Source organism: Eutrema salsugineum, unplaced genomic scaffold (assembly GCF_000478725.1).
Source record: "Eutrema salsugineum unplaced genomic scaffold, Eutsalg1_0 scaffold_12, whole genome shotgun sequence".
NCBI lineage: Eukaryota > Viridiplantae > Streptophyta > Magnoliopsida > Brassicales > Brassicaceae > Eutrema > Eutrema salsugineum.
Genome location: NW_006256895.1, coordinates 7,372,841 through 7,397,019, shown reverse-complemented (window position 1 = coordinate 7,397,019; position 24,179 = coordinate 7,372,841). Strand labels below are relative to the sequence as shown.

At 42.2% G+C, this 24,179-nt stretch overlaps 1 pseudogene; it reads left to right on the top strand.

Annotated features, from left to right (window-relative positions):
* Positions 1-238: 238 nt before the first annotated feature.
* On the top strand, positions 239-359 carry LOC112089622 (annotated as a pseudogene).
* The last annotated feature ends 23,820 nt before the right edge of the window (positions 360-24,179 follow it).

The window sequence follows — 24,179 nt, the reverse complement described above, 5'->3', positions numbered from 1 at the left end:
GAAACTCTAGGACCTAATGTAATTCTTAAACAAAGCTAGAACCAAAGACAAACTCTAATAAAACTTGCTAAATGTATGCATGAGACTCAATATTCGGACAAAAAATGCAATCCTAAACATGACAAAATATGAGTATATCACCTTGCCCAAGAAATTCCCATTTGAGGCTGTGTCTAACTGGTTTCTGATCTTGGGAAGTGCTCCTATATTCAATGTACTCAAGAGTGATGCGTCTGAAAACCCATGATGTGGACACTGATTGGTGTAGCTTCTAAACCGCTCAAGCTTCTAAACCGCTCAAGCTTCCCCAAAGCTTTCATTGTTGTGCTGGGTAAAGTTTGATATCTGGTTTCTCGGTTTGGCAGTTCTTGAGGTAAAGAAGAACTTAGAAAGTAAGGCAAGCTTGCACTGCTCCCAAGTCTGAATGGTTCCTCTAGGCAGATTCTTTTCCCAATGATGCGCCTTGTCTCCTAAACTGAAGGGAAACAGTATAGGCTTGAAACAGTCTTCAGAAACCCTATTGACCTTTGCTCGATCACACACTCTATCGAATTGATCCAAATGCTCCAAGGGATCCTCCATTGGCAGTCCATGGAACTTAGAGTTCTGTACCATGTTGAGCAAAGAAACTTTCACCTCAAAATTATTATTCTGAAAGGTGGATCTTGAATCTCTGCTCGGTGTTGGTGTGCATTTTCTCTATCGTTCTCACCAACAAAGACCTGTGGAGGCTGAGGCTGAGGAACGTTTTGAGCCTGCTGCTCATTCCTGTTAGCTTGTTGTTGATTCTGCTATGCTTGTCGTTCGTTTCTCTGCGCCATATTTTGATTAACGAACGCTTGTTGCTCGTTCCTCTAAGCCTATCCCAGGTTTAAGTGAGCCTGATGCTCGGCCTCTTGAGCCTGATGCTAGGCCTCTTGAGCCTGACGCTGAATCCTGGCTTGTTCATCCATACCCAACCGTTCCAAATGTGCAGCCCTTTCTCTAGCTCTCCTTTCAAGCAAGTTTATCTTGTTGTTGTAATGAAAAGGAGGCTCTGAACTTCTAGAGTGTGTTCTCATACACCTTATCAATCAAAGACAAAGCTTAAGAACTGATCAGTAAAACAAAAAATAAAAACTTTATCTCAAGAACAAAGCAAAAACTAATGCTAAATCCCAACAAGTTGGCAACGGCGCCAATTGATAACTAAGGTTTTTAAGCCTTTAGATGGGGTTATCAATCCTTTTGTCTTTTTAATACAAAGATTTATCAATCCATCTTGTGGGTTCTAATCACTAGTTTATTTGCAAAGTTTCTTAATTCAAGCAAGACAAGTGAGTTTTTGGTTCTAAACTAGTAACAGTACAAATAATAAAAGTAAAACAGATTCAAACAAGATTAAGATGCAACTAAATAACCAAAGCAAGACAAATGATAATTAATATGATATGATGATGCAAACGCCTTAGGCAGATATTGGATTATGGTGTTTTGACGCTAAACTAGAAAGTTAATGAACAAGTAATCAAGCAAATCCATTTAACATAAACTCATTAAGCAAGATAATCCTCTCATGAAGGCATTAAACTTCTATGCTAATCCTCTTTCATACCAAGTTTCCATTTGAGAAGCATGAATTAACAAGCATTAAGATCCAGTTTAATAAGTCATTAAGTGATCAAACTATCATTTCCATGATGAAAGACACTTAAACCTCTAACAAACTTTTTCAGGCATTTCAACAAACACTTTTGGTGCATGAAAGTGCCTATGATCTAGACCACAAGTGATGTGCAAGGATCTAGCATAGAGAACGGTTTGTAGAGAATGGATGATGAAAGATCTAGCTAATAAACTCTCTAATCTAACATCTCAGCACCCTAATCTACCTAAGACCTTATAAGGGAACTACTCACTAATCATGGTTAACACACTTGATCTTGCAAGGAGTGATGTTAAACATGATTAGAAGCTTGATTTGATTAAAAGAAATGATGACAACAATACTTTTATGATGCAAAACGAGATATCTCTTATAAAGCAGCAAGTTTTACACAAAAGAGGCAAGTTCTCTAAAAGGATAAAGGATAAGTAGGGTTTTTAGTCCGAGGTTTTGAGCACTTTTTGTTTCGACAAGAAATCACCTTGGTGTGGGCGCACCAAGGGGCCTTGGTCGAGGGGGTCATGTAAAGGAAGAGGCCGAGGTGAAAAGTCGAGGGGTTGAAGCCGAGTTCCAGTTTCATACTTAGACAGATTTGGGATCATACTGCATAGATACTCAGCTCAACACTTAGTCGTTTTTAGACTAGTTTCTTCAACAAGCATGCCTCGGTGTTGCATGACCGAGGAGTCAACCCGAGGTTTAGACCAAAATCTTCGGAAATAGGCCTCGGTATTAAAACAATCTCGAGTGTACAATACCGAGGCTTGCCAAAACACTTAGCACCAAGCGCAACTCTCAAAAACTTGTATCGACCAGCTTGTCTTCTGTTCCCAATAACTCTCAGCTCATAACTCCAAATAACTTGAAACGGGATCTACAAGAAAGACCACTCAGCCAGCTCTAACTTTGGTGAAGAACGCATTTGCATCCGGGGAATGGAAGGTTTCCCGGACGGCCAATCTTTGCAGTGCTTCAGAACGATCAGAAAGAGGCTTCTAGACCCGTGTTCACTCCGGAAACGTTATCTCTCAGCACATAGCTCCAAATCGGGTGATATCAGACGTTCTGGAAAGAGAACTCGAAGAAATTAAATCTTTATGAATGCCCCGGAGACTGATTCGGTTTTGAAGGGTATCGTCCCACGTAATCTCTGAAGCTCATCGGGTCGGTTTAGAATGGAAGCAAGACAGTTTTGTCTCCTGATGGCCTTAACTTTCTGCTCACTGCTCCGCTTTCAGTAATTGCAACTGTTCTGGAACCATGACTTGATCCTCTCCAACTTTGGTGAAGATCCGACAACTGAATAGGACTGGAAGCTTCCCCGAACTGGCAATCTTTGGTGCATATCGGCATAAACGGGTTTTAGCCGAGAGCTTATGTACCGCGGTAAGGAAAATGGTCAAGAATCTCTTCCCGCGGTAAGCTTTTTAGCCGATAAAAACTCATCCTTCTAGACATAAAGTTTTAGCCGATAAAACTCAGGTCTGGTACAGCATTTCGACGAGAGAAATCCACCCGACAACATTTTTAGCCGAGATTCTGCCTACTGCGGTGCACGATCTTGCCGATAAATTTCTTAAATCCATTCTCACCATTTCTGGCCCTTTTCTCCACCATTTCAACTCCTGGTCACATCTCTTCTGCTCCAAACAGCCTCAAAAGCACCTGTATATGACTCTAAACCATGCAAAGACTCATTTGGACCTAATGCAAACCCTAAGTCCTAAAAAAATGCTTAAAGACAAAAAATGCATGAAACAAGACATGATTTGGACTTAAAAATGCAACCTAAATTATGCAATTTATGAACATATCAATTAGTGCGGCCAACGTTTTTGGTCTGGGATTTGTATAGCGCTCTTCGTTTTATCCATAGAGGATGTTTCTTGCACCCTCATCCTAGGAAATGTCGTAAAAGTCCATTTAGAGGAACTTTGTTTATGTTGTCTCGCTATGGCCAGAACCGAGATGAGGTGTGAGTTTGTAAGTGTTGTCTCGTCAAAGAGTTAGATAAGTATCTTTTTGTCGAACCGAAGCTTTTGCTACTCCTTCCCCCTTTTTTTTAGGGGGGACAGCTGAACCCATGCGAGGATGGACTGCCTACGTATCCTTTGCAGGAATCAAGCCGTCCCGTAGTTCATGCTTGGCGCGATGCATTTTTAGTGATAGTATTTCTTCAGATTTGGAGTTAAAATCGAGTTTTGTTGCCCCTTTCGTCGCTTCGTACTGCTTGTCTAAATTCTTCATTTCTTCTTCATTCACCATGAAGGTCGATGACCAATACAAGGCGTCCAGGATTGTTTATGGTGTGTTGAGTGTCATCTCTCAACGAAACTCGGATTTGTACCATTGTGACCGTTTCAGGGCTTTGAGTGCAGCCCTGTCGCTTACTCCTTCTACTTTGGATATGACAGCTTTAAACCTCGTCATATAATCTCAGAAGGGCGTCCTTGAGACAGCGTCCACAGCTAAGCGTTGGACGTTCCTCGGTCCATAAACATGGAGTATTGTTTAAGGAATAGAGTGGAGAGCTGTTGGAAGCTGTTGATCGAGTTTTGATCTCGCCTTGAAAACCCCTCCAGTGCGGCTCTTTGAGATGTTCTACGACCAGCAAGCAAAAACCGGCATCCCTCTCCTACTCGGTCAAATTGACCACATTCCTTGTGAAGGCCCGCCCCATTGCTATGCAGAAGGCTGTGATATGTGCTTTTGGATTTGTAGTTCCTTTGTAAAAAGGGATCCTGACCTTTCCCTGCTCGAGATCCTAGCTTTTGTGATCCTAGCCGTAAACGGCGTTTTTTGAATTTCTTCGACCATTCGATCAATTTCCGGCGCGGTGCTTATCGCATTGGGCACTTTGGATTTTACGGCTCAGATCTCAGCGACTGTCCGAGCCATAGAGGCTCGGAGCTCTTCTAACTCTTGGGTATGAGTGCGGGTCATTCTCCTTCGTGCGTGAAGTTGTTCAAAGGTTTACAAAAGCCGATGATCCGGGACGTTTTGTTTTCCAATGCTTCATTTCAGGAATCAAGTTCACAGACTGCCTGTGCGATTCCGGAGCCAATGTCAACATCATGTCAAAGACATTTGCCGAGAAATTGGGCATAAAAACCTTAAGGACATCGATGGTTAAGGTTAATTTTGGAGAATCTCAAAAAGATACTGAAGGAGCGATTCATGATCTACAAGTTCTTGTGGGAGACAAAATTGTTCCAGCAGATTTCCAAATCCTGGAGATGGATAAAGACAAGGAGAGGCCACTCATTTTCGGGAGACCATTCCTAACTACCGTAGGAGCAGTAATCGATCACGCAAACCGGCATGCTGTTTTCCTCAATATGGATCGCAGAAGGTACTACCTGACTATCGTAGACGATTTTCCAAGCAAAGGAAACAGGCAAAAAGAGAAAGAAAAGGAGAAGCCGAAAGCTTTTGCAAAGATCAAGATCATCATTCCACCGGATGCAACAGAAACTAGTGAGGACCAAATCCAGGAGCTGATCGAAAACAAAAAAAGGGTTTTAAACAATGTTAAAGTCTGGAAGAAAAGTAAAGGGAAGAAGACGACTCCTCAAGGAGAAGAAGTAAAACCTCCAGCTACCGGAAGTGATAAGGGCACATCAAGTATAGTGCCATTCAAATCAGCCTGATTCTTCATGCCTACGTCGAGCTAAAAGACTTAAAACAAAAGCCCTTAATGGGAGGCAACCCATTTAGGTACTCTTTCTTTTAGTTTTCTTTTCCTTTTTACAATTTATGCTTTCTTTTTCTTTTAAGTTTCAGATATTTTATAAAACAAAAACACAAAAAAATCAGAAAATTAGAAAAAACCAAGAAGAAAAGGATAGTTTTTAGCTGCTCGGCCCGGCAAAGACCTGAAAGTTAGACGAAGGCCGCAGGAGGAAGAGCCGCGGTCGCGACCAACCGACCCGCGGCCAAGGAAGCATCGACCGCGACACCGTGAACATGACCGTGGCCGAGCCCTCAATCACCGCGGTCGCGCGTCTCCTGACCGCGGCTGTTGGTCGTTGAGGTGACGACGCGGATTTCCGCCGCTTTTCGAAGCTTTCCGGTGATTTCTGAAGTATTTCCGGTAAAACCCGTAAAGATTCTCCTTACATTTTAAACTTTCCTTGCGTGCAAAACAAGAAAGGTAAGTTCCCGTAAACTTAAAACTTCCCGGAAAGTTTCTGTTTTTGCTACAAAAACGCTTTTTAAAGAAAAGAAACACACTTTTTGGATCAAAACTCCTTTTTCTCTTCTCTTCCAAAAGATTTGGAGATTTAGGAGATAGAACAGATTTTTCAATTCTTAAGCTTTTTAAGAAGTTCTTGGCCCAAACCTCACTCTTTTTCAAAGCTGATTTCAATTCTGCCATCAACTCTCTCTTTCCAACAAGGTATGAACTTCAAACTCGCCATTTTTAGTTGATTTTAGAACTTAGGTTTTCTTAAAAAAACCCAAATCTTGATCTATTGATGGTGGAAATAGCTTAAGAACAATAGATTATCCTTTTAGGTTATCTAAAAATCGTTTTTAACACCTAGCTTAAGAGGAATTGAGATTTTTGAAACTTGGATTCTACATGCTTTATAAAAATCGAATTTGGAACAGCAAAATTGATGAATCTGATTAAGTCTTGTGTGATTAGTGAATAGTATTGGGTAATCTTTAGTTTTTACATGGAAATTGCTCATAAAAACCGATTTTTAGAAGATTTCTATGTTGAGAACATCAAAAATCCGAATCTAGTCATGAACTACTTGATTTATTTGATTTAATGTAATTCTGCTTGCTCATGGTTTTAATAAATCTCTTTATACTAGTATTAGTATAACTGATCTTAATGTGTTAAAATCAGCATCCATATTCACTCTTTTTCCAATAATCATTTCGTTTTGCAGAAAAATGGAACAAACCAGATCCCGAAGAAGCCGTCGCACTGGTGACAGCTCTGAGGACATTCCCGATGATTCTACTCTAGGAGAGTACATGCTGAACCAAGCCAGACCGAGAAGAAGAAACTATGTGATGAGATTGCTCCAGCACTCAAGAGAAACATGAGCAGCTCCCGAGCCACCACAGATTCGATACATTGGCAGGGACACAAACCCGAGAGTGGACTATGCAAGACGTTTCAAGAAGCTGAACATCAAACCCACGCCTTGCATTGATTATCATACACTTGAGATGCTTGGAATCAGAGAGGATGTGATCTGGTACATCGATGCACTTAAGCTGAGACCCTACATGGAGCTGAACCTTCCGATTTATCCTGAGCTAGTCCGCGAGTTCTTAGCAACTATTACACTCCACCATACGAAGAGGAGGAACCCCAGAGCATCAGATGGCATCCTGTCATTCTCTATCCGCGGACAGCCTTACTCGCTCACCATTTCTGAACTCTGCGAAGCTCTTAAGCTTCCATACACCGATGGCATTTACCTTGAAGATGAACCCGATCTTAACTTGTGGAGAGAGATGGGTCATGGAGTCTATGATAGCGGGAGATCCAAGTCAGCCCTTCTTACTCATCCCGCAGTGAGAGTTGTGCACAAACTCTTAGCACACACGATTTTCTCTAGAGCCAACATGGAATGTGTTTTGAAGACTGAGCTCATTACACTTCAGTTTCCGTTTATGGACGACCCACGACTTGCTTGCTTTGCCTGGATCATAGCACAGAACATGGTCAAGGTGAAGCATGATTTACATGGTTGCGAGGACGCTACTCCAGCTTACGGGAGTGCTATTACAGCGATACTACAGGCTGTAGGATTCGATTTCTCATCTGATGATCCACTTCCCAATGTCTGGTATGACCTACTTTATCTCTCTCGCGATCACACTATCTCTCATGCCGCTTTCGATCCAGACAGGTTTGGTTACAAGTAATGCACTGGCACTGAGGAGCACCGAGTCAGCTTGCCTTCACCAACAGTCCCGAGATTGTGTAATGGAGGACGTCCGCGATGGACTCCGGAACCCGATGATTTTCTGCCATCAGTACCTCGTCTACCATTTACCATTGGCCAATACATAGTGGCCAAGGCAAAACGCAATGCAGCTGCGGCCCGTGCTCACTTTCAGCCATCTGTTTCGACCAGCCACACCTCATCATCGACATCATCGCACACACATTCTGATCTGGAGCGCAGAGTTGAGAGACTGGGACGACGCTTTGAGCGCGTTGTCACCTTCCTACAGGAGCAGCACTAGTTCACAGCAGACACATCGGAGGATCAGTGATTGATCAGCACTTCACTACCATCACGGTTCTATCATCATTTTCTTTTCTTTTATCTTATTTTATTTCGCTTTTATTCACCATTTTCTCACCAACTTTTTCACACTGGGGACAATGTGATTTAAGTCTGGGGGAGGATGTCTATCCGTACTAATCATTCTCTTGCTTTTGCTTTTAAATTTCAAGCACTTTTTAAATTTTAATATGTAACCTATTAGACATTAAGTATTTTTCAGGAATGTTTGACGCAAAACTATGATGATTTAGACCTGCACACTTCTACACTTTGCATGATAGCTCATTTTTGGTTACCACTAGACTAGGCGGTAGCTAGAGTACTTGCACTACGAACTCCCACCAGAGGACTTCTATTCATGGAGATTCTTTCTGACAGGATATACTAGCTCAATTTATTTGGACTTAATATTGATATCTAATTTTCTCATCATTGATTTTAGGCAGGCATCGACATACACATCTAGGACGTCTTTTACCCTCACTTTTACCACTCTTTGTCGTCCTAGATGACCAGTTTATCTTTATCTGGTACCATACCCTAAACCCGAAACCCTTGTTTTCAATCCTCATGCATTCTCTCTTTAGTTTATATCAGCAGATATGTGCAAACACGTCGGAGAGAAGAGGAGCGACGCAGTTTTCAGTCACTCGCAAAGGAGACTGAATTGAATTGGGAAGGAAGAGTATCAGAAACCTCATAAAGCTTTACAAGACAGATATTAACTGGTAATTTCATGCTCTCTAAGACTCTATATCTAAAGGTGTTCCCTCTCTTCAAAAAAAAAAAAAAAAAACGAATAAAAAGAGAGAGGGAAACAAAAAGCCTAATGAGTTTTAGATTGTCAAAATTTGTGGAACAATAAGCAACCACTATTCGTTTAAGGAGCTATGGTTTTGAAAGATTTACAAAAATCTAAGTCTGGGGGAGTTAGGAGAGAACCTGAGGAAGAAGACCAGGAATCTATGGCAAGAAGAAAGTGACTGAAAACTGTGGATACCAACAGCTTCACTCTCTCTTGCGGTTTTGCATAATATCCTGCATCCTCCAGATCTTCAGGTAACCCGTAAACACTTTAAGCCTTACCTCTAGAATAATCCTTTTTGACACCTAGCCTAGATTGCCTTACCTAGACTTTCTTTGATGAGAACCACCGAGATTTTTAATGAATGTTAAGAGCTAGTTGACTGGAAGTTAGATCTTAGTGCATAGATTTCCGCATGACGGATTAACGAACTAGTTATGCCTGTATTGCTAGTGAGAATTTTCTAGGCTATTCCCGATTGATGCATACTAATTGATATTGGTCTAGAAGTTTGGTCTCTGAGATTTTGTTTAATTCCTGCGTTTTCAAACCTTTCACCGAGATTTAGCCTTTGTTTTGTTTGAGGACAAACAAAAGACTAAGTCTGGGGGAGTTGATAACACCGGATTTTGACCGCTTTTATGGATCACTTTAATATCTTTTACAGGTGTTTTTACTTCATTTTCAAAGGTTTTCAAAGGATTTCTATGTTTCCGGATTTTAAAAGACTTTTCAGGTAATTTGGGATATAGAGGCACAAATTGGAACAAAAAGACTCTTTTGGATAAATGCAGACCGTCAGAACTCTTATGTAGAGACGAAGACCTTCTCACCGTCTGATCACCCTTAAAATTAGACAACTTATAGAAGAATCAACCAGCTTTCAAATGCACTTGGTTTGGAGACATTCCAACGGTTGGATTTTAAGATATTCCATTAGCCCCGGAGCCACTCGAAGACGGCCAGCAAGTCACGCGACCGCGGCCAACAGCCTATTTCCCGCGGTCAGAAGCCTCCTGACCGCGGCCAACCATTAATCCCCGCAGTCACGTCACTCCCGACCGCGGCCATCAAGCTCCGAATTAAAGCCCATATTTCTGAAGCCCAAAGTCATTCTCAGCCTCAATTCCGGAACCTTAGAGACCTGGAGTATTGAAGACTATAAATACTTGTCATTTAGGTCGTTTTTAGAGAGAACCCTTCATACTTTACAAAAACCCTTTTCATTACTGTTTTTCATTACTTTTTTTAAAACCAATGATGATGTCGACCTCAGCCATGTCTGAGTAGATCCCGAGTTGGGTTAGGGTTCCCGAAAGGGGCTCTCATAATCGATTAAGACATCTAGGTTTATAGATCTGGGATTTCAACTTTGTTCTCTGTTTATTCTTGTTCTTATTACATGTGTGCTTGATTGATCACCTAGTATCTGATCTAGATAGTTAGTGTTGCGAAAGTTTTCATTAAGTATCAGCCCTAGAATGAAACAGGCGATTTTTCCGTAGGAGTGGAAACCTACCTGCGGCGAGATCGTGAGTATTGACGAGTCTTGTGCAGCTCTTGCGTTCTCTCCCTCCCAGGGCCAGAGTGGAAACCTACTGGTCAGGGTTGTGAGAAACAGTTGGTTATTATCACGACAGTGACGTAGTCATACCGCCATAATCTAGCTCTAGAACCCTATATATCGATATCCGTCAATCCCAATCTATCTACCCTAGTGTTAAAACCGATTATGATCTCCTTATTGTTCCCAAAAGCTCAGCGTTTTTAGTCATAGTTTACCAACCAATAGATTTTTACTTGCTTATTTAGATCTGCATTTTAATTTACTTTAGTTCGATATTTTACTCGCTTTTACTTGCTTTCCATTCGATTTTTCTACTTGCTTTCTACGATAGATTTATTTTTTTCTTTTGTTTTAGTTTAATTCGTGACAAACAACCAACCTTTAAAAACCAATCTAGTCTAGACATAAAGTTAAAAAACGTAGAAGAATACCAGGCACAAAAATCTCTGTGGATTCGATCCCTAAATACTATAACTGATTAGCTGTGCACTTGCGGCTTTCATTTGTTTTGTTAAGGGTAAAACTTGTTCCCTCACGCAGTTGACACGACATCAGCCATCACCAGTTGTTCCTACAGGGGTCGAGAAATCAAAGCGTCTTCTAACTCCGTCTACTGGGTCTGAGATTTTGGCTCTCCAAGTTGGGTGCCGTCTTTCGGTTGCCATCGCATCGAGTCGCTCCGTGATCGCCTCGTTCCTCTTGTCTTGCTCTTCGATCTTCTTCATCAGGGTGGCTAGCATGCTCTTCATCTCATCCTGAGTTTCAGTGGTTGTTGTCGTGTTTGCTGGAGTAACATCCTTCTCTGTGCCGTTGTGATTATTGTTGTCGTCTATGGGTGCTTCGGTTGCCATGTTCCTCTGATCTCAAGTTCTTGTTGAATTTGAGTAAGAAAATTTCGAGTCTCCATAGACGGAGCCAAATTGTGTGAGCCAAAACACGCACAACCAAAATTTGTTAAGAAACCTAGAGGGATCCAAAATCTCTAGAGTTTTCTCGCAAGAACACAAGATCAAAATAATGGTTTTTATTGCTGGGAAAAGTTTTTAGTCTTATTGCTTAGGGTTGCAAAAATTACATTATGAATTGTTTACAGCGACTATTTATACAGAGTCTATGAACCACCTAGCCGAGAATCTCGGGAGAGATTTTTGGAATATTTCCTTATCACCTTGCGCGACTGCCACGTTAACATTTCGCTTAGGGTTTTTGCACTGGCTTCATCCTCCGCGGCTAGGTCTGTTAGCCATCGAATATCAATCAGCTCGGCTAACACGTCTTGCGATGCAGCTCGCCCTCCATTTCATTTTCAGCTCGGCCCACTTGCTCTTTCCCGCAGGTTGGTATAACTCACACCTAAACAAGGCTCGGCCCACTTGCTCTTTCTCGTGGCTCGGCCAAACTTACACCTCAACAGAGCTTGGCCCCCTTGCTCTTTCTCGTGGCTCTGCCCAACTTGCACCTCAACAGGGCTCGGCCCATCAAAAAGGGAGCCTAGCTAAGATCAGACATAGCTACACATAATATCTCAAACACTTAGTCTTTTTAGAGGTGGCTAAACTTGTTCGGGGTGAAAACCGACCCCAACAACGATCTTGCCAAAATTTTGTAGTAATTACAGATTTCCGAGGTGCGCGAGGAGAAGAATGCACCTAGCTGCGATTCCATGATCTTAGCATGCATAGACAAAAAACAACCCGAATGATGCATGGAGATCGAAGCAAGGCGATCAAGGTGGAGCTTGTCTCATTTTAAGAAGAATGTCCAGACACTAGCATGGACTGCAGAATACAAGACAGGCATCAGCATTGACATAGCATGTTATGAACTCAACATGGTCTCGACGTTTACGCTAGTGAAGCATAAGAGGAGAAAATTATGCTTTGTGCGAGCCAAAGCGTTAATGATAAAGTGGATAGACTACTAAAAGTTGCCTCGATCGGGGAGGTCAAATATCCATATTGGCTTGCCAATCCAGTAGTGGTGAAAAGGAAAAGCAACGAAAGGCGAGTATGCATGGATTTCACCGATCTCAACAAGGCGTGCCCAAAGAGTAGCTTCATGCTACCACATCATGATTGTTTGGTCAAAGCTATAGCAGGAAACAAGTTGCCTATATTCATGGACACTATTTCAGAGTGTAATCAGATACTTATGAATCCTGATTATAGAGAGAAGACGGCGTTTATAACAGACCGAAGAAGCTACTGCTACATAGTGATGCCTTTCGGATATGCTAGGGCGACTTATCAAAGGCTGATCAATAGGATGTTCTCAGAACAGCTCGGAAAGTAGATGGAGGTCTACATAGATTATATGTTCATCAAATAACTCAAAGAAAAGGATCACGTGGAACACCTGTGAGACTGTTCTAAACAACTGAACCTGCACAATATGAAGTTGAACACAACAAAATGCTGATTCCTAGTTGCATCTGGTGAGTTCTTTGGGTATCTCATGATCCATCGAGAAATTGAAGAAAATCTGAAGTAGATTAACGCCTTGATAGAAATGGCATCACCAAAAACGAAGCGAGAAGTTGAGAGGCTGACAGGACACGTAGATGCCCTTAACCGATTTATATCAAGATAAACAGACAAGTGTCTATCTTTCTACAACACTCTCAGGGGCAATAAGAAGTTCGAATACTAATCAGCGACGAGCACTGCAAGCAGAGGCAAGTCTTCTACATGAACAGACTTTAACAGACGCAGAAACTTGTTATCCTCATATATAGAAGATAGCACTCGCGGTAGTAACGACGGCTTGGAAGTTAAGACCATGTTTACAGTCACACTCTATCATCATACTTTCCATTGTACTTTACTTGAGGACAATCCAACAGTTCAATCAAAAGATACATGAATATCAAGATGTCCCGTCAACCAGCCCGACATTTAGTTGACCCAAAACAAACAGCCTTCTGGTCCTGCCTGACACCTCTCACACGCGGTGGACCATCATTCCATCAGTCTCGGAGGACTCTCACTTGTGGTGCACCTTGTCTTGGCCCTGAGGCCCAACATCAAGCCCATTTCGTAATTCTCCTCAAAGAAAGCCTAAGGACGACCTAGAAGACTTAAATATCTATAAATACGTGCTTTAGCAGTCCTATTTGAGTGTGTGCTCTTGTAATGAGTTTTGAGCCAACAAACTTTGCTTCTTAGGTTAGGTGATAACACTGGATTTTTACCATTTTTATGGATCACTTTTAATGTCTTATGCAGGTGTTTTCACTCAGTTTTTAATGTTTTATAAGTGATTTCCATGCTTTGGAGTTTTAAAAGACTTTTCAGGAAACTTGGACTTTTGGAGTGCATTTTGAAGCAAAAATACATTTTTGGATAAATTGAGGTCTTCAGAAGTTTGACATCCTGATGCTAAGAGAATCAAGGGTTACTTCTAGCTTCACATTTTTAAATTTATAACCCTAAATATCTGCAAGTGCACAGATGTATGCTGTAGTACTTAGGGGTCGAACCACAAAGATTTTGAGCTTTAAGTACGAATCACTCAAAACTTAAGTGTAATAGAACAAGAAAAATGGGGGGGGGTGGTTGGTTTTGGTGTCACTAAATCTAAATGTAAACGAAATAAAGAAGTTGTAAAACAATAAGAACTAAATGCTGGGTCTAAAGGGTTTTTGCAGGGGTTCACGAATTGATCAAAAGACAAACAAATCGATAAAAGTAATCAACTAGTGAGGATCCCAAACTCGAATAGGCGCATGTAAGATTAACCAATCGTCACCCTAATCATCTAATCATTCAACACAGAAGTTAACTCTCGCTCTCATGCTGCGAATAAGATCATGCATTAAAAATAGAATTCGCCCACGCTCACGATTCTCTATAGGTAGCTTTCGTCTCCTATAGCGATTTCGCTCGAACACTTCTATGTCTGGTAGTTCGATACAACACACTTGTGGCTCCAATTACTGAGATCAATTTCTAAGAGGTTAGCAACAGAAACAGCATAGGGAACAAGAATAAACGAAGGACTCCTAGAAGATTATGAACCCTAAATCGAACAAAGCATATGATGAAGACATGAAATTCCCTTTGAAAAATCACTTAAATACCTTACTGGGAAATTACTCAGACATAGCTGAGTTTAACATCACAAAAGTATTTAGAATTGCAGAGAATTGAAATAAACAAAGGTTAGAAACAAAGATGGATTGAAACAGGAGGGCCGATGGTGCCCCTCTCGGTGGCTCCTCTTCACGGTGAGTCTCTCTCTCTAGGGTTCCTGGTGAAAATGCGGCACACCCTTCTAAATTACTTAAAAGGGGTTTATATAGTGTCTTGAGGCTTTGGGAACGCCTAGGGCTTGCAGGAATAATTACGGGAAAGAATTGGGCTTTAAAATGGGTTTGTGAGGCTTGGAAAGAACTCCCCGCGGTCAAAAAATTCGCACCCCCAGCGGAGGATGATTTGGCCGCGGTAAGCTTCCGATTGTGTTGATTCGCCTTCAATGCATCCACTATATTTGGAGATCTAACCGTTGGATTGCTTTGATTCCACTTGCATTGGAAAGTTGGTTGTCTCCTCTATCTTGTGTAAAAATTTGGGGATGGTGGGAAGGCCTCCATTTGTTACCAAACTTCCGACGGTCTGAATTTATCCAAAGTTGTGCTTTTTGCTCCCAAGTGCATTCTTTTTGTCAAAATATCCTGAAAACTCTTTTGAAATTCTAAAATATGGAAATCACTTAAAACATCTGCATAAGATATTAAAAGTGTGATATATTATGGTTTTTATAGTTTTTAACCATGGTATATGTCTTATTTATAGAGTCTTTTTAGTGTTTTTCGAGTCTTTTGGAATCTTTACAGGTTATAGGTACGTTTGGAGCTTAATTGGAGATTTTGGAGCACTTTGGAGCTAAATCAGGATCAAATTCACGAAGGAAAAATCATGTGCATTGGTGTCGCTCGACACCATGGAGAGTGATGCTCGACACTTGTCAAAGAAATAAGGAAAACATGACTTTGTTTCCTGTTTGAAGAAAGAGTTGGGCCCAGAAGTTTCCAGAGAAGCCCAATACGTGTTTTAGAGATATAAATAGGATTTTCAGTCTCCTTTTGAAACCTTTTGATTTTAGAGAGAACACAACTTTTTCTTTTCGGCTTTTGCGATTTTGAGAGCTTGGGGAGACAAGTCTGAACTCTGTTCGTTTAGAGAGAAGATTTCAAACCTCTTTATTTATTTTATTCATATTTTTATTGCAATCTATTCAATCATGTTTATTGTTTCAGTATCCATGTCTGAGTAGTTAGCTTGTTAGGTTTAGGGTTCTCATTAAGGTTTTTTCTGGATGCTTGATTAATTGATTTAGTTAGGTTCATAATCTGATTAGTTCTTCACCATAGGTTGTTCTTAAAGCTAATTCTGGACTGATCACCTAGAACATAGATCTTTGGTTGTTTAATTGACACGGAAGTGTAATTTAATAACTGGAAAGAACCTAGGGTGAGCAAAGTAGCTATTCGCAAAGGAATTTGGTTTAGATGCTTTGTGAACATATCGAACTTGTGCATGATAGTTGGAATTTTTCAATCCTTGATCAATTCCTCAACTACTCATGTCATTCTAGCACTTGAGGTATCAATCTAAATGGAGAGATTCTAGACACTAGAATTATGAGGAGCTATCTTAATTAAAGTCTAATAAGCAGATGAGTTGGTAACAAGGTGATCTATAAACATAAAACAAACAAGAACAAGCAGTAATTAAGAACTAAACAAGGAAGACAACAAAGCAAATGCTCAAATTCAAATAAAGATAAAGCTAAACGTCTAGATGTGATCATTGATCAGGGTGCTTTCAATACTTAATTCATGATGCTAAGCAAACAATGCAACACTTGCAATTCTTTAGTCTAGACTTCCCAATCAGATTAATTCATTCTCATGACAAAAATCCCTTTGTTAATTACCAAATCAAGACTAATTCCCATTAGATGAATAAGCAATCAACCAGCATAAGGTTCCAAGTCTAAAATGACCAGACAGCCTCTTTGTGCATCAAAATAAGAGCTAAGAAAGACTGAATCTTATACAGAAAGATAAATCAAGCATCATATGACCTCAAATTCCAATTAACCTAGAAATCTAATCTAGATTAATCCTCTCATGAAGGCATTAACCTTTACACTAATCCATTTTCAAACCAAATCATCATTTGTGAAATATGAATCAATGAGCATTAAGAAACAGTTCTAATATGTCATTCATGCATTTAACAATCATTCCCATGATGAAAAAGGCATAAACCCTTAAGTTAGCTCATTCAGGCATTTCATGAAACACCTTGTGGGTGGAGAAAGCCTAAGTTCTAGATCAAGCTTATAATGAGAGATCTAGCATTAAGAGCAGCTAACTAAGGAAAGGAAATGAGAATCTAGAACCTAAACATCATAAATCAAACATCAAAACACCCTAATCTACACACCTAGAAGCTTAGAAGAAGACTACTCAATAATCATGATGAACACACCATTTCCTTTGCAAGAAGTGATGTTAATCATGATTAGAAGCAAAGATAAGAAGATGAGATGATAAGAAACAGACTTAGATTGATTAAATCCTTGAGATATCTCTTAACAAACTCGTTTTTTTAACCACAGGGGAAAGAGAAACAAGAGAAACAAGAGAAAACAAAGCTTAAGTCTTGGAAAAAACCCTAAAAAGCATATATAGTGTCTCTTGCGGACCGGGTCAGCCCAGGACAAACTGGGTACTGACCCGGCTTCAAATGGGTCATGACTCAAGTGTGCGGGTTGGTCCAGTGTCTCCCAGGTCGCATGCCCAAGTCGCACAGGTGAAGAACTTGTCTTGTGAGGCTTAAATCGCTTGGTTTTAGCCGCACGCCCAAGTAGGTGTGTTTTGTGAGTCTTTGTGCGGCTTAATCTTCTTCTTCTTCAACTCGCAGGACCAAGGCGGTTTTTGGGGAATGTACATGTGCGACTTGGTCATCCCTTAGTCCCAAGCCGCATGCCCAAGTCGGAGTAGACTGCGAGTGATCGTGCGGCTTAGTTCCAAGCACGGCCAACTCGCATGCTTAAGTCGCACGATTGTGGACTTAGCATTTTTCTTGCTCGGGAGCCTCAGACCTTATCCAGTGATAGCTTACCCGCACTTCTCAACTCGCAGCATCAATTTCCAGGCATTCATCTTCAGGCCTGCGAGTTAACCAAGTCGCAAGACTATCTCGCAGCATTCAGAGCAGCTTGGACCACTTCGCATTCCGGGAGGGGTAACTTCCAGGATATTGGTCCGAATTGTGTGATTCCGGTTTCAGAGGACAGACGACTCATATATCTCCAACTTTGGTGAAGGAAGCTTCGGTGCTTGAGAAGTGGAAGGTTTCCTGGAGGGCTCATCTTCTAAGTGCATTTACACAATTAGAGAGAGGCGTCTAGACGTGTGTCCATTCCGGAAACGTTAACTTCTTGCTCATAGATCGGAATTGAATGATCTTGGACGTTCTGGAAAGAAGACTCACATATCTCTGATTCTCATTAAGGCCTCGTAAACCAAATCGGCCTGTAAGTGCGCCATCCTTCGCATTCTTCGGAGCTCATCGGGTCGGTCCAAGACGGCAGCGAGACAGAAGTTTCTTCCGAGGAGCTTAACTTTCTGCTCACGCGTCCGAATTCCATGATTCGACTTGCTCTGGAACCATGATCCAATCTTCTCCAACTTTTATGAAGCCCCCGACAACTGAATCGGACCGGACGGTTCCCTGGACAGGCGATCATTCAGGAGTATCGGATTGCTCCGGAATGGATGCGAGAGAGGTCTGTCTTCCGGTGACCGTATCTTTCAGCTCAGTGCTCCAAATGCCTTTATTCAACCTATCCTGGGTTTTTGACTCAATTATCTCTAACTTTGCTGAAGACCCTGTAAGCTGAATCGGCCGGAAAGAGCTTCCGGTGACGTGATTTCGGAAATGTATCTGCACCCGGGATTTTTGGCCGAGAGACTTGACCGCGGTACGTGTTTTTGGCCGAGAAAGCTACCCGTGGGAGCGATTTTGGCCGAGAATCTTCGGCCATCAGTACAGCATTTTGCCGAGAAACACAAAATTGCTCCTTTTCACTATTTTTGATCATTTCAACTCCATTTGTTCATCTGAATCACATCCTCCACTCCAAATAGGCTCCAAAAGCACCTGTTTAAAACTCCAAACCATGCAAAACTCTCTTGGACGTAATGCAATCTCCTAAGTCCTAAAACAATGCCTAAAGACCTAAAATGCATGAGATAAGACATGATTTGGACTAAAATATGTACACTAAAAGATGTAATTTATGAAAATATCAGTGCATTAAAGCTGGTTTTAATCTGTAGGATTTGCAAAGGAATTTGGAATTCTAGGATTTTAACTTAGATAATTCTCACAACGGAAGTTGGTTAATTATAATTCTGTGTTTCGAGTTCAAGAACCGTGCTCAAATCGGAACCCTGACTAATCGATTGATCTGCATTCATTGATTTCCTGAGAAACGCCCTAAGCCTAATCTCCATCCATCTGAATCTTCCAAACGTTTTCACTGCTGTTTAGTTTATTTCTGTTGCATCGTTATTTATTTCCAATATTTCTGCTTAGCGTAATTCGATCTCTACAAGATTTATTGAGTGATCTCTTGTCTCTGTGGTTTGACCCCTACATACTACAACTGCACGTCTGTGCTCTTGCAGAGTAGCTTAGGGATTAAACTTTGAGCAGATCAAGTTTTGGCGCCGTTGCCGGGGACTTGATTTCGCCATTAAACCATAGTTTTTGAGTTTCGACTAAGTTCTTAGTGTCAAGCGACACCACTAGTGGTGTCGCGCGACACCTTTTGTTTTTATAACGTAATTTACTTATTTCGTTTTCTCTCTTTGTCTTTTGTGCTTTGGGTTTATGCATACTCGTGGAACCAGAAGCAACAAGGACATCCCGCTAGTGATTTTGAGCAACGAGGAGCTAGCAAAGTTAGAGCGAACGACAGAAAAGCAAAGCAACCGGCAGAGATGGAGAACGCAAACGGACTTGTGCGTGATGATGCTGGTATCTGGAGAGACCAAGATGGTCATGTGTGCAATGAGAGAGGCCAAAGACTTGATGGAGATGGTAACATCATTCCACCAGCACCTTTACCGGTGAATGTTGTTAACCAGAATCCACCACCTGCACCGCGTGGTAATGCTGTGATCGTTCCTAATCAGAGGAATGTTCCAGAAGAACGGAACGTGAGGGAACCTGCTCTTGCAGATGCTCGAGGACAAAATCTTGGAGATTACAACAGGCCTGAGCAGTTCTATGCAAATCGATCTGCGATTCGCGCCCCTGCGTTTCAAAGGAACAATTTCGAGCTAAAACCTGTGTACTACACTCTTGTGGGTCAGCATCCCTTTCATGGTCACTCTCATGAGCACCCTATGGATCATATCGAGAGGTTTGAGGACTTGGTCACCAGCATCAAATACAGTGGAGTGTCCAATGATTTCCTCTTCTGCAAGCTGTTTCCTTACTCTCTTGCTGGAGAAACAGCTAATTGGTTGAAGCAGTTGGAGCCTGGTTCATTGACTACTTGGGAAGAGACGAGGAACGCCTTCCTGCACAATTTCTACGACGATGCCAGGTTTGAGGAGCTGAGACTCAAAATCTCGACATTCTCTCAAGGACCTATTGAGGCATTCAAAGCTGCTTGGGTGAGATTCAAATCATACCAGCGAGACTGCCCACATCATGGCTATAGCGATGTGCAGCTATTGGGTATTTTCTTCAGATGTGTTGATTGGAGGTATCAGATGGCCCTTGATGCAGCAAGCAATGAAAACTTCAACACCAGATACCCAGACGAAGCTGTCACGCTCATCGAAAACTTGGCATCTAGCAATAGTACCAAGAATGCTGATTATGAGCGAAACAAGCAAGCTAAGAACATGGATGGATCGCAGATTGCTGAGGTGATGGCTAAGCTTGACTCCGTGAATAGCCTTCTAGTGGGTAAGAAGTCTGTCAGATTCGCACAGGAAGTGGAGAGTTTTGAATCTGAGGATGAAACTGAGGAGGAAGATGTCAACTTCATCAATGGATCAGGGTTTCAGGGTCAGAGGTTTGGTAATCAGCAACGTAACAGAAGCTACAGTGGAAACAATCAGAGTAGCACCTTCAACAGTAATCAGAACTTCTCTGGTTACACACCTAAGCCTCAATACCAGAAGCTTTATTCCAACAACTGTTTTTCCAGAAAATACAGCACTCCCTCAGCTCAACCTCAAACTCCTGACAATGAGGTGAAGTCTATGCTGGAACAGATTCTGGAAGGACAGCAGAAACTCACTGTGGACTTCAATGGAAAGATGGATGCTCTCTACCTTGATCTGAATAGGAAAATCGAGGCTTTGAACACCCATGTCAAGCAGCTCGATACGCAGGTTGCTCAAACTGCAGGGTCTGTGAAACGACAAGAAGGTTTTCGTCCTGGGATGACTGACACCAATCCGAGGCACCACTGTAGTGCCATCACGTTGAGGAGTGGTAAAAATTTGATTTCTGAGCCTAATAAGACGCCCCCTGCTGCTGAAGTCGTGGATTTGGAAGATCCTGAAGAAGTTCCTGAAGTTTCAGAGCCGGTGTCGAGCGACACCACAACCAGTGGCGCGCGTCACCAATCGCAGAGCGAAGCTGATACTGCTCCAAGTCCGAAATCTGCTGAGGAAAAGGTTTACAAACCTAAGGTTCCTTACCCAAGGAGCCCTACGAAGTCCAAGCAAGAGCTAGATGATGCAAGGTACAAAGCTTTGATGGAAAAGCTTGTGATTGAGATACCTTTGGTTGATGCTGTGAAAATCACTCCTGTTATCAGGCGTTATGTGAAGCGAATGGTGACCAATAATATCAGCCATGAACAGGGAGTGATGATGATTTCTGAGCAAGTCAGTGCTGTGATTCAGAACCGAATTCCAGAGAAGTTGTCTGATCCAGGAAGCTTTGTCCTGGATTGCTCCATCTTCACGGAGAGATTCAAGAGATCGCTGTGTGATCTGGGTTCAAGCGTCAATCTCATGCCGTATTCAGTCGCTGTCAATCTCAGCATGACTGACTTCAAGCCAACAAGGATCTCTCTTATCCTAGCTGACTGATCAACAAGTACACCTGAAGGAGTGCTGGAAGATGTTCCAATCAAGGTTGGAGATTTCATGATACCAACCGATTTCGTTGTCTTGGAGTATGGAGAGGAACCTAAGGATCCTCTTCTCCTTGGGAGACCTTTTCTAGCGACTGCAGGTGCTATCATCGATGTGAGGAAGGGAAGAATTGCTTTGAATGTTGGAGACTTGGTCATGAACTTTGACACGGACAAGCTGATGAAGAAGCCCACCATCGATGGTCAGACCTTCTACGTCGACACTCTCACAGGCTTCGCAGAGGAGATGTTCCAGGAGATGTATCCCGCAGACGCACTGGAGAGAGCTCTGATCTCGTCTGCATCTGAAGCAGAGCACCTGGACAAAATTACAGCATCATATGTCAAGATGCTTGACGCAAGTGAGCAGGTGATGCAGCTGGTGGCTCAAGAGGAACCGATCGAAGTTCCTGCAAAAGACAAAAAGATCAGCGATTGGAGTGAAGAGAAAGCCCCTAAGCTTGAACCCAAACAGCTTCTTGCAGGGCTAAGGTACGCATTCCTAGGACCTAATTCCACTTATCCTGTTATTTTCAATGCTTCCTTGAACAATGCAGAGCTCACATTACTGCTAAGTAAGCTGCGCAAGTTTCGCAAAGCTCTTGGCAATTCATTTGATGTTATTTCAGGTATCTCTCCGGACCTGTGCATGCATCGGATTCACCTGGAAGATGAGACGAACTCTGCAAGGTCTTAGCTCGATGTGAAGACAAGCACTTGGTATTTAATTGGGAAAAGTGCCACTTTATGGTCAGAGATGGGATTGTTCTTGGGCACCGAGTTTCAGAAGCTGGGATTGAGGTAGTTATATGTTCATAATTTGCATCATTTAGGTTGTATATTTCATTTCAAATCATATCTTATTTCATGCATTTTAGGTCTTTAGGGTTTGATTTAGGACTTAGAAGTTGCATTATGTCCCAATGAGTCTTTGCATGTTTGGAGTGTTTATCAGGTGTATTTGGAGCTATTTGGAATTGAAAAGGTGGATCCAGGAAGAGGAATGGCAATCAGGGCTTGATAGATGGTGAAAATGGTTTTTGGAGGTTCTCGGCGATTCTCACGTACCGCAGGAAACTTTTACCGGCGATTTTCATGTACCGCGAGTGAGCCCCTCGGCCAAAACGTGTACCGCTGCTAAGGTTTCTCGGCCAAAATTTCTGGGTAAAGACACATCTCAGAAATCGCATTACCCAAAGGTCTTGCCGGTCAATTCAGCTGTCGGGTGCTTCATCAAAGTTAGAGAGGATTGGATCATGGTTCCAGAGCATGTGGAATCATATGATTTGGAGCCGTGAGAAGAGAGTTAAGCGCGTCGGAAGGAACGCCTGTCTCGCTACCGTTTTGGACCGACCCGATGAGCTCCGAAGAATCCGAAGGACGATGCACTTCCAGACCGATTCAGTCTACAGGATCCGAGATATTTGATTCCTCTTTCCAGAGCGTTTGAGATCATTCAATTTGGAGCTATGAGCAAGAAGATAACGTTTCTGGAATGGACCCATGTCTAGAGGCCTCTTTCTGACCGTGTCAATGCACTGCGAAGATAAGCCCTCCAGGGAACCTTCCACTTCCCAAGCGCCGAAGGTTCCTTCAACAAAGTTGAAGATATCTGAGTACTCTTTCCACTGAATTTAGAATCGCGTCCTTTGGACCAGTATCCTGGAAGTTACTCTCCCCTGAACGTGAAGTGGTCCGAGGAGACCTGAAGGCTGCAAGATAGTCTTGCGACTTGGTTAACTCGCAATGCTTGGAGATTAATGTCTGGGGGTTGAGATGCGTGTTGAGATGTGCGAGTAAGGTATCACTGGGTAAGGTCTAAGGTTTCCGAGCAAGAAAAATACTAAGTCCACAACCGTGCGACTTGAGCATGCGAGTTGGCCAAGCTTAGAACTGAGCCGCATGAAGACTCGCAATTTACACTGACTTGAGCATGCGACTTGGGAGTGATGGATACCATCCCGCACATATCTCTGAAGGCCCCTGCTACATGGTCATGGGAGTTAAGGAGCAAAGAGAACTGAGCCGCATGAAGGTTTGCAAATCACACCAAGAGAGAGTAATGCGGCTGAGCTTACATGGGTTCTATCTCGTTCAAGCGTCTTTCTTTGGCTGTGCGAGTTAGGCATGCGACTTGGGACTAAAGGAGGACCAAGTTGCACACATATTCTCCCCAGATTTCGTCTTGGTCATGCGAGTTGAAGAGGAAGAAGACTGAATCGCACAAAGACTCGCAAAACACACCTAAATGGGCATGCGGCTGAGACTAAGGGACTAAAGGCTCACAAGACTGCCTCTTTGGCTGTGCGACTTGGGCATGCGACTTGGGAGGCTCCTGACCAACTCGCACACTCGTCATTTCATCCTTTAAAGCTGGGTCAGGACCCGGTTTGTTCCAGGCTGACCCGGTCCGTTTTAAAGACCTATATATAGTTTTTAGGGTTTTATCCCAAGGACTTAAGCTTTATTCCATATTCTCTTTGCCTCTTTTGTTTAAGAAAACTCCTTTTGAACAGAAATATCTGATTTTGGTCGTTTTAATCAAGAGAGTTTGAGAGATCTTGTGTTTAAAGCTGCAAATCCATCGTTATCTATCATCTCCATCTCCATTTACACACTTCTAATCATGATTAACAACACATCTTGCTTAGGTGGTAGATTAGTGAGCTTTGGGGTTAGATCATTCATATTCTATTCTCTACAACCTGTTTTTAATGC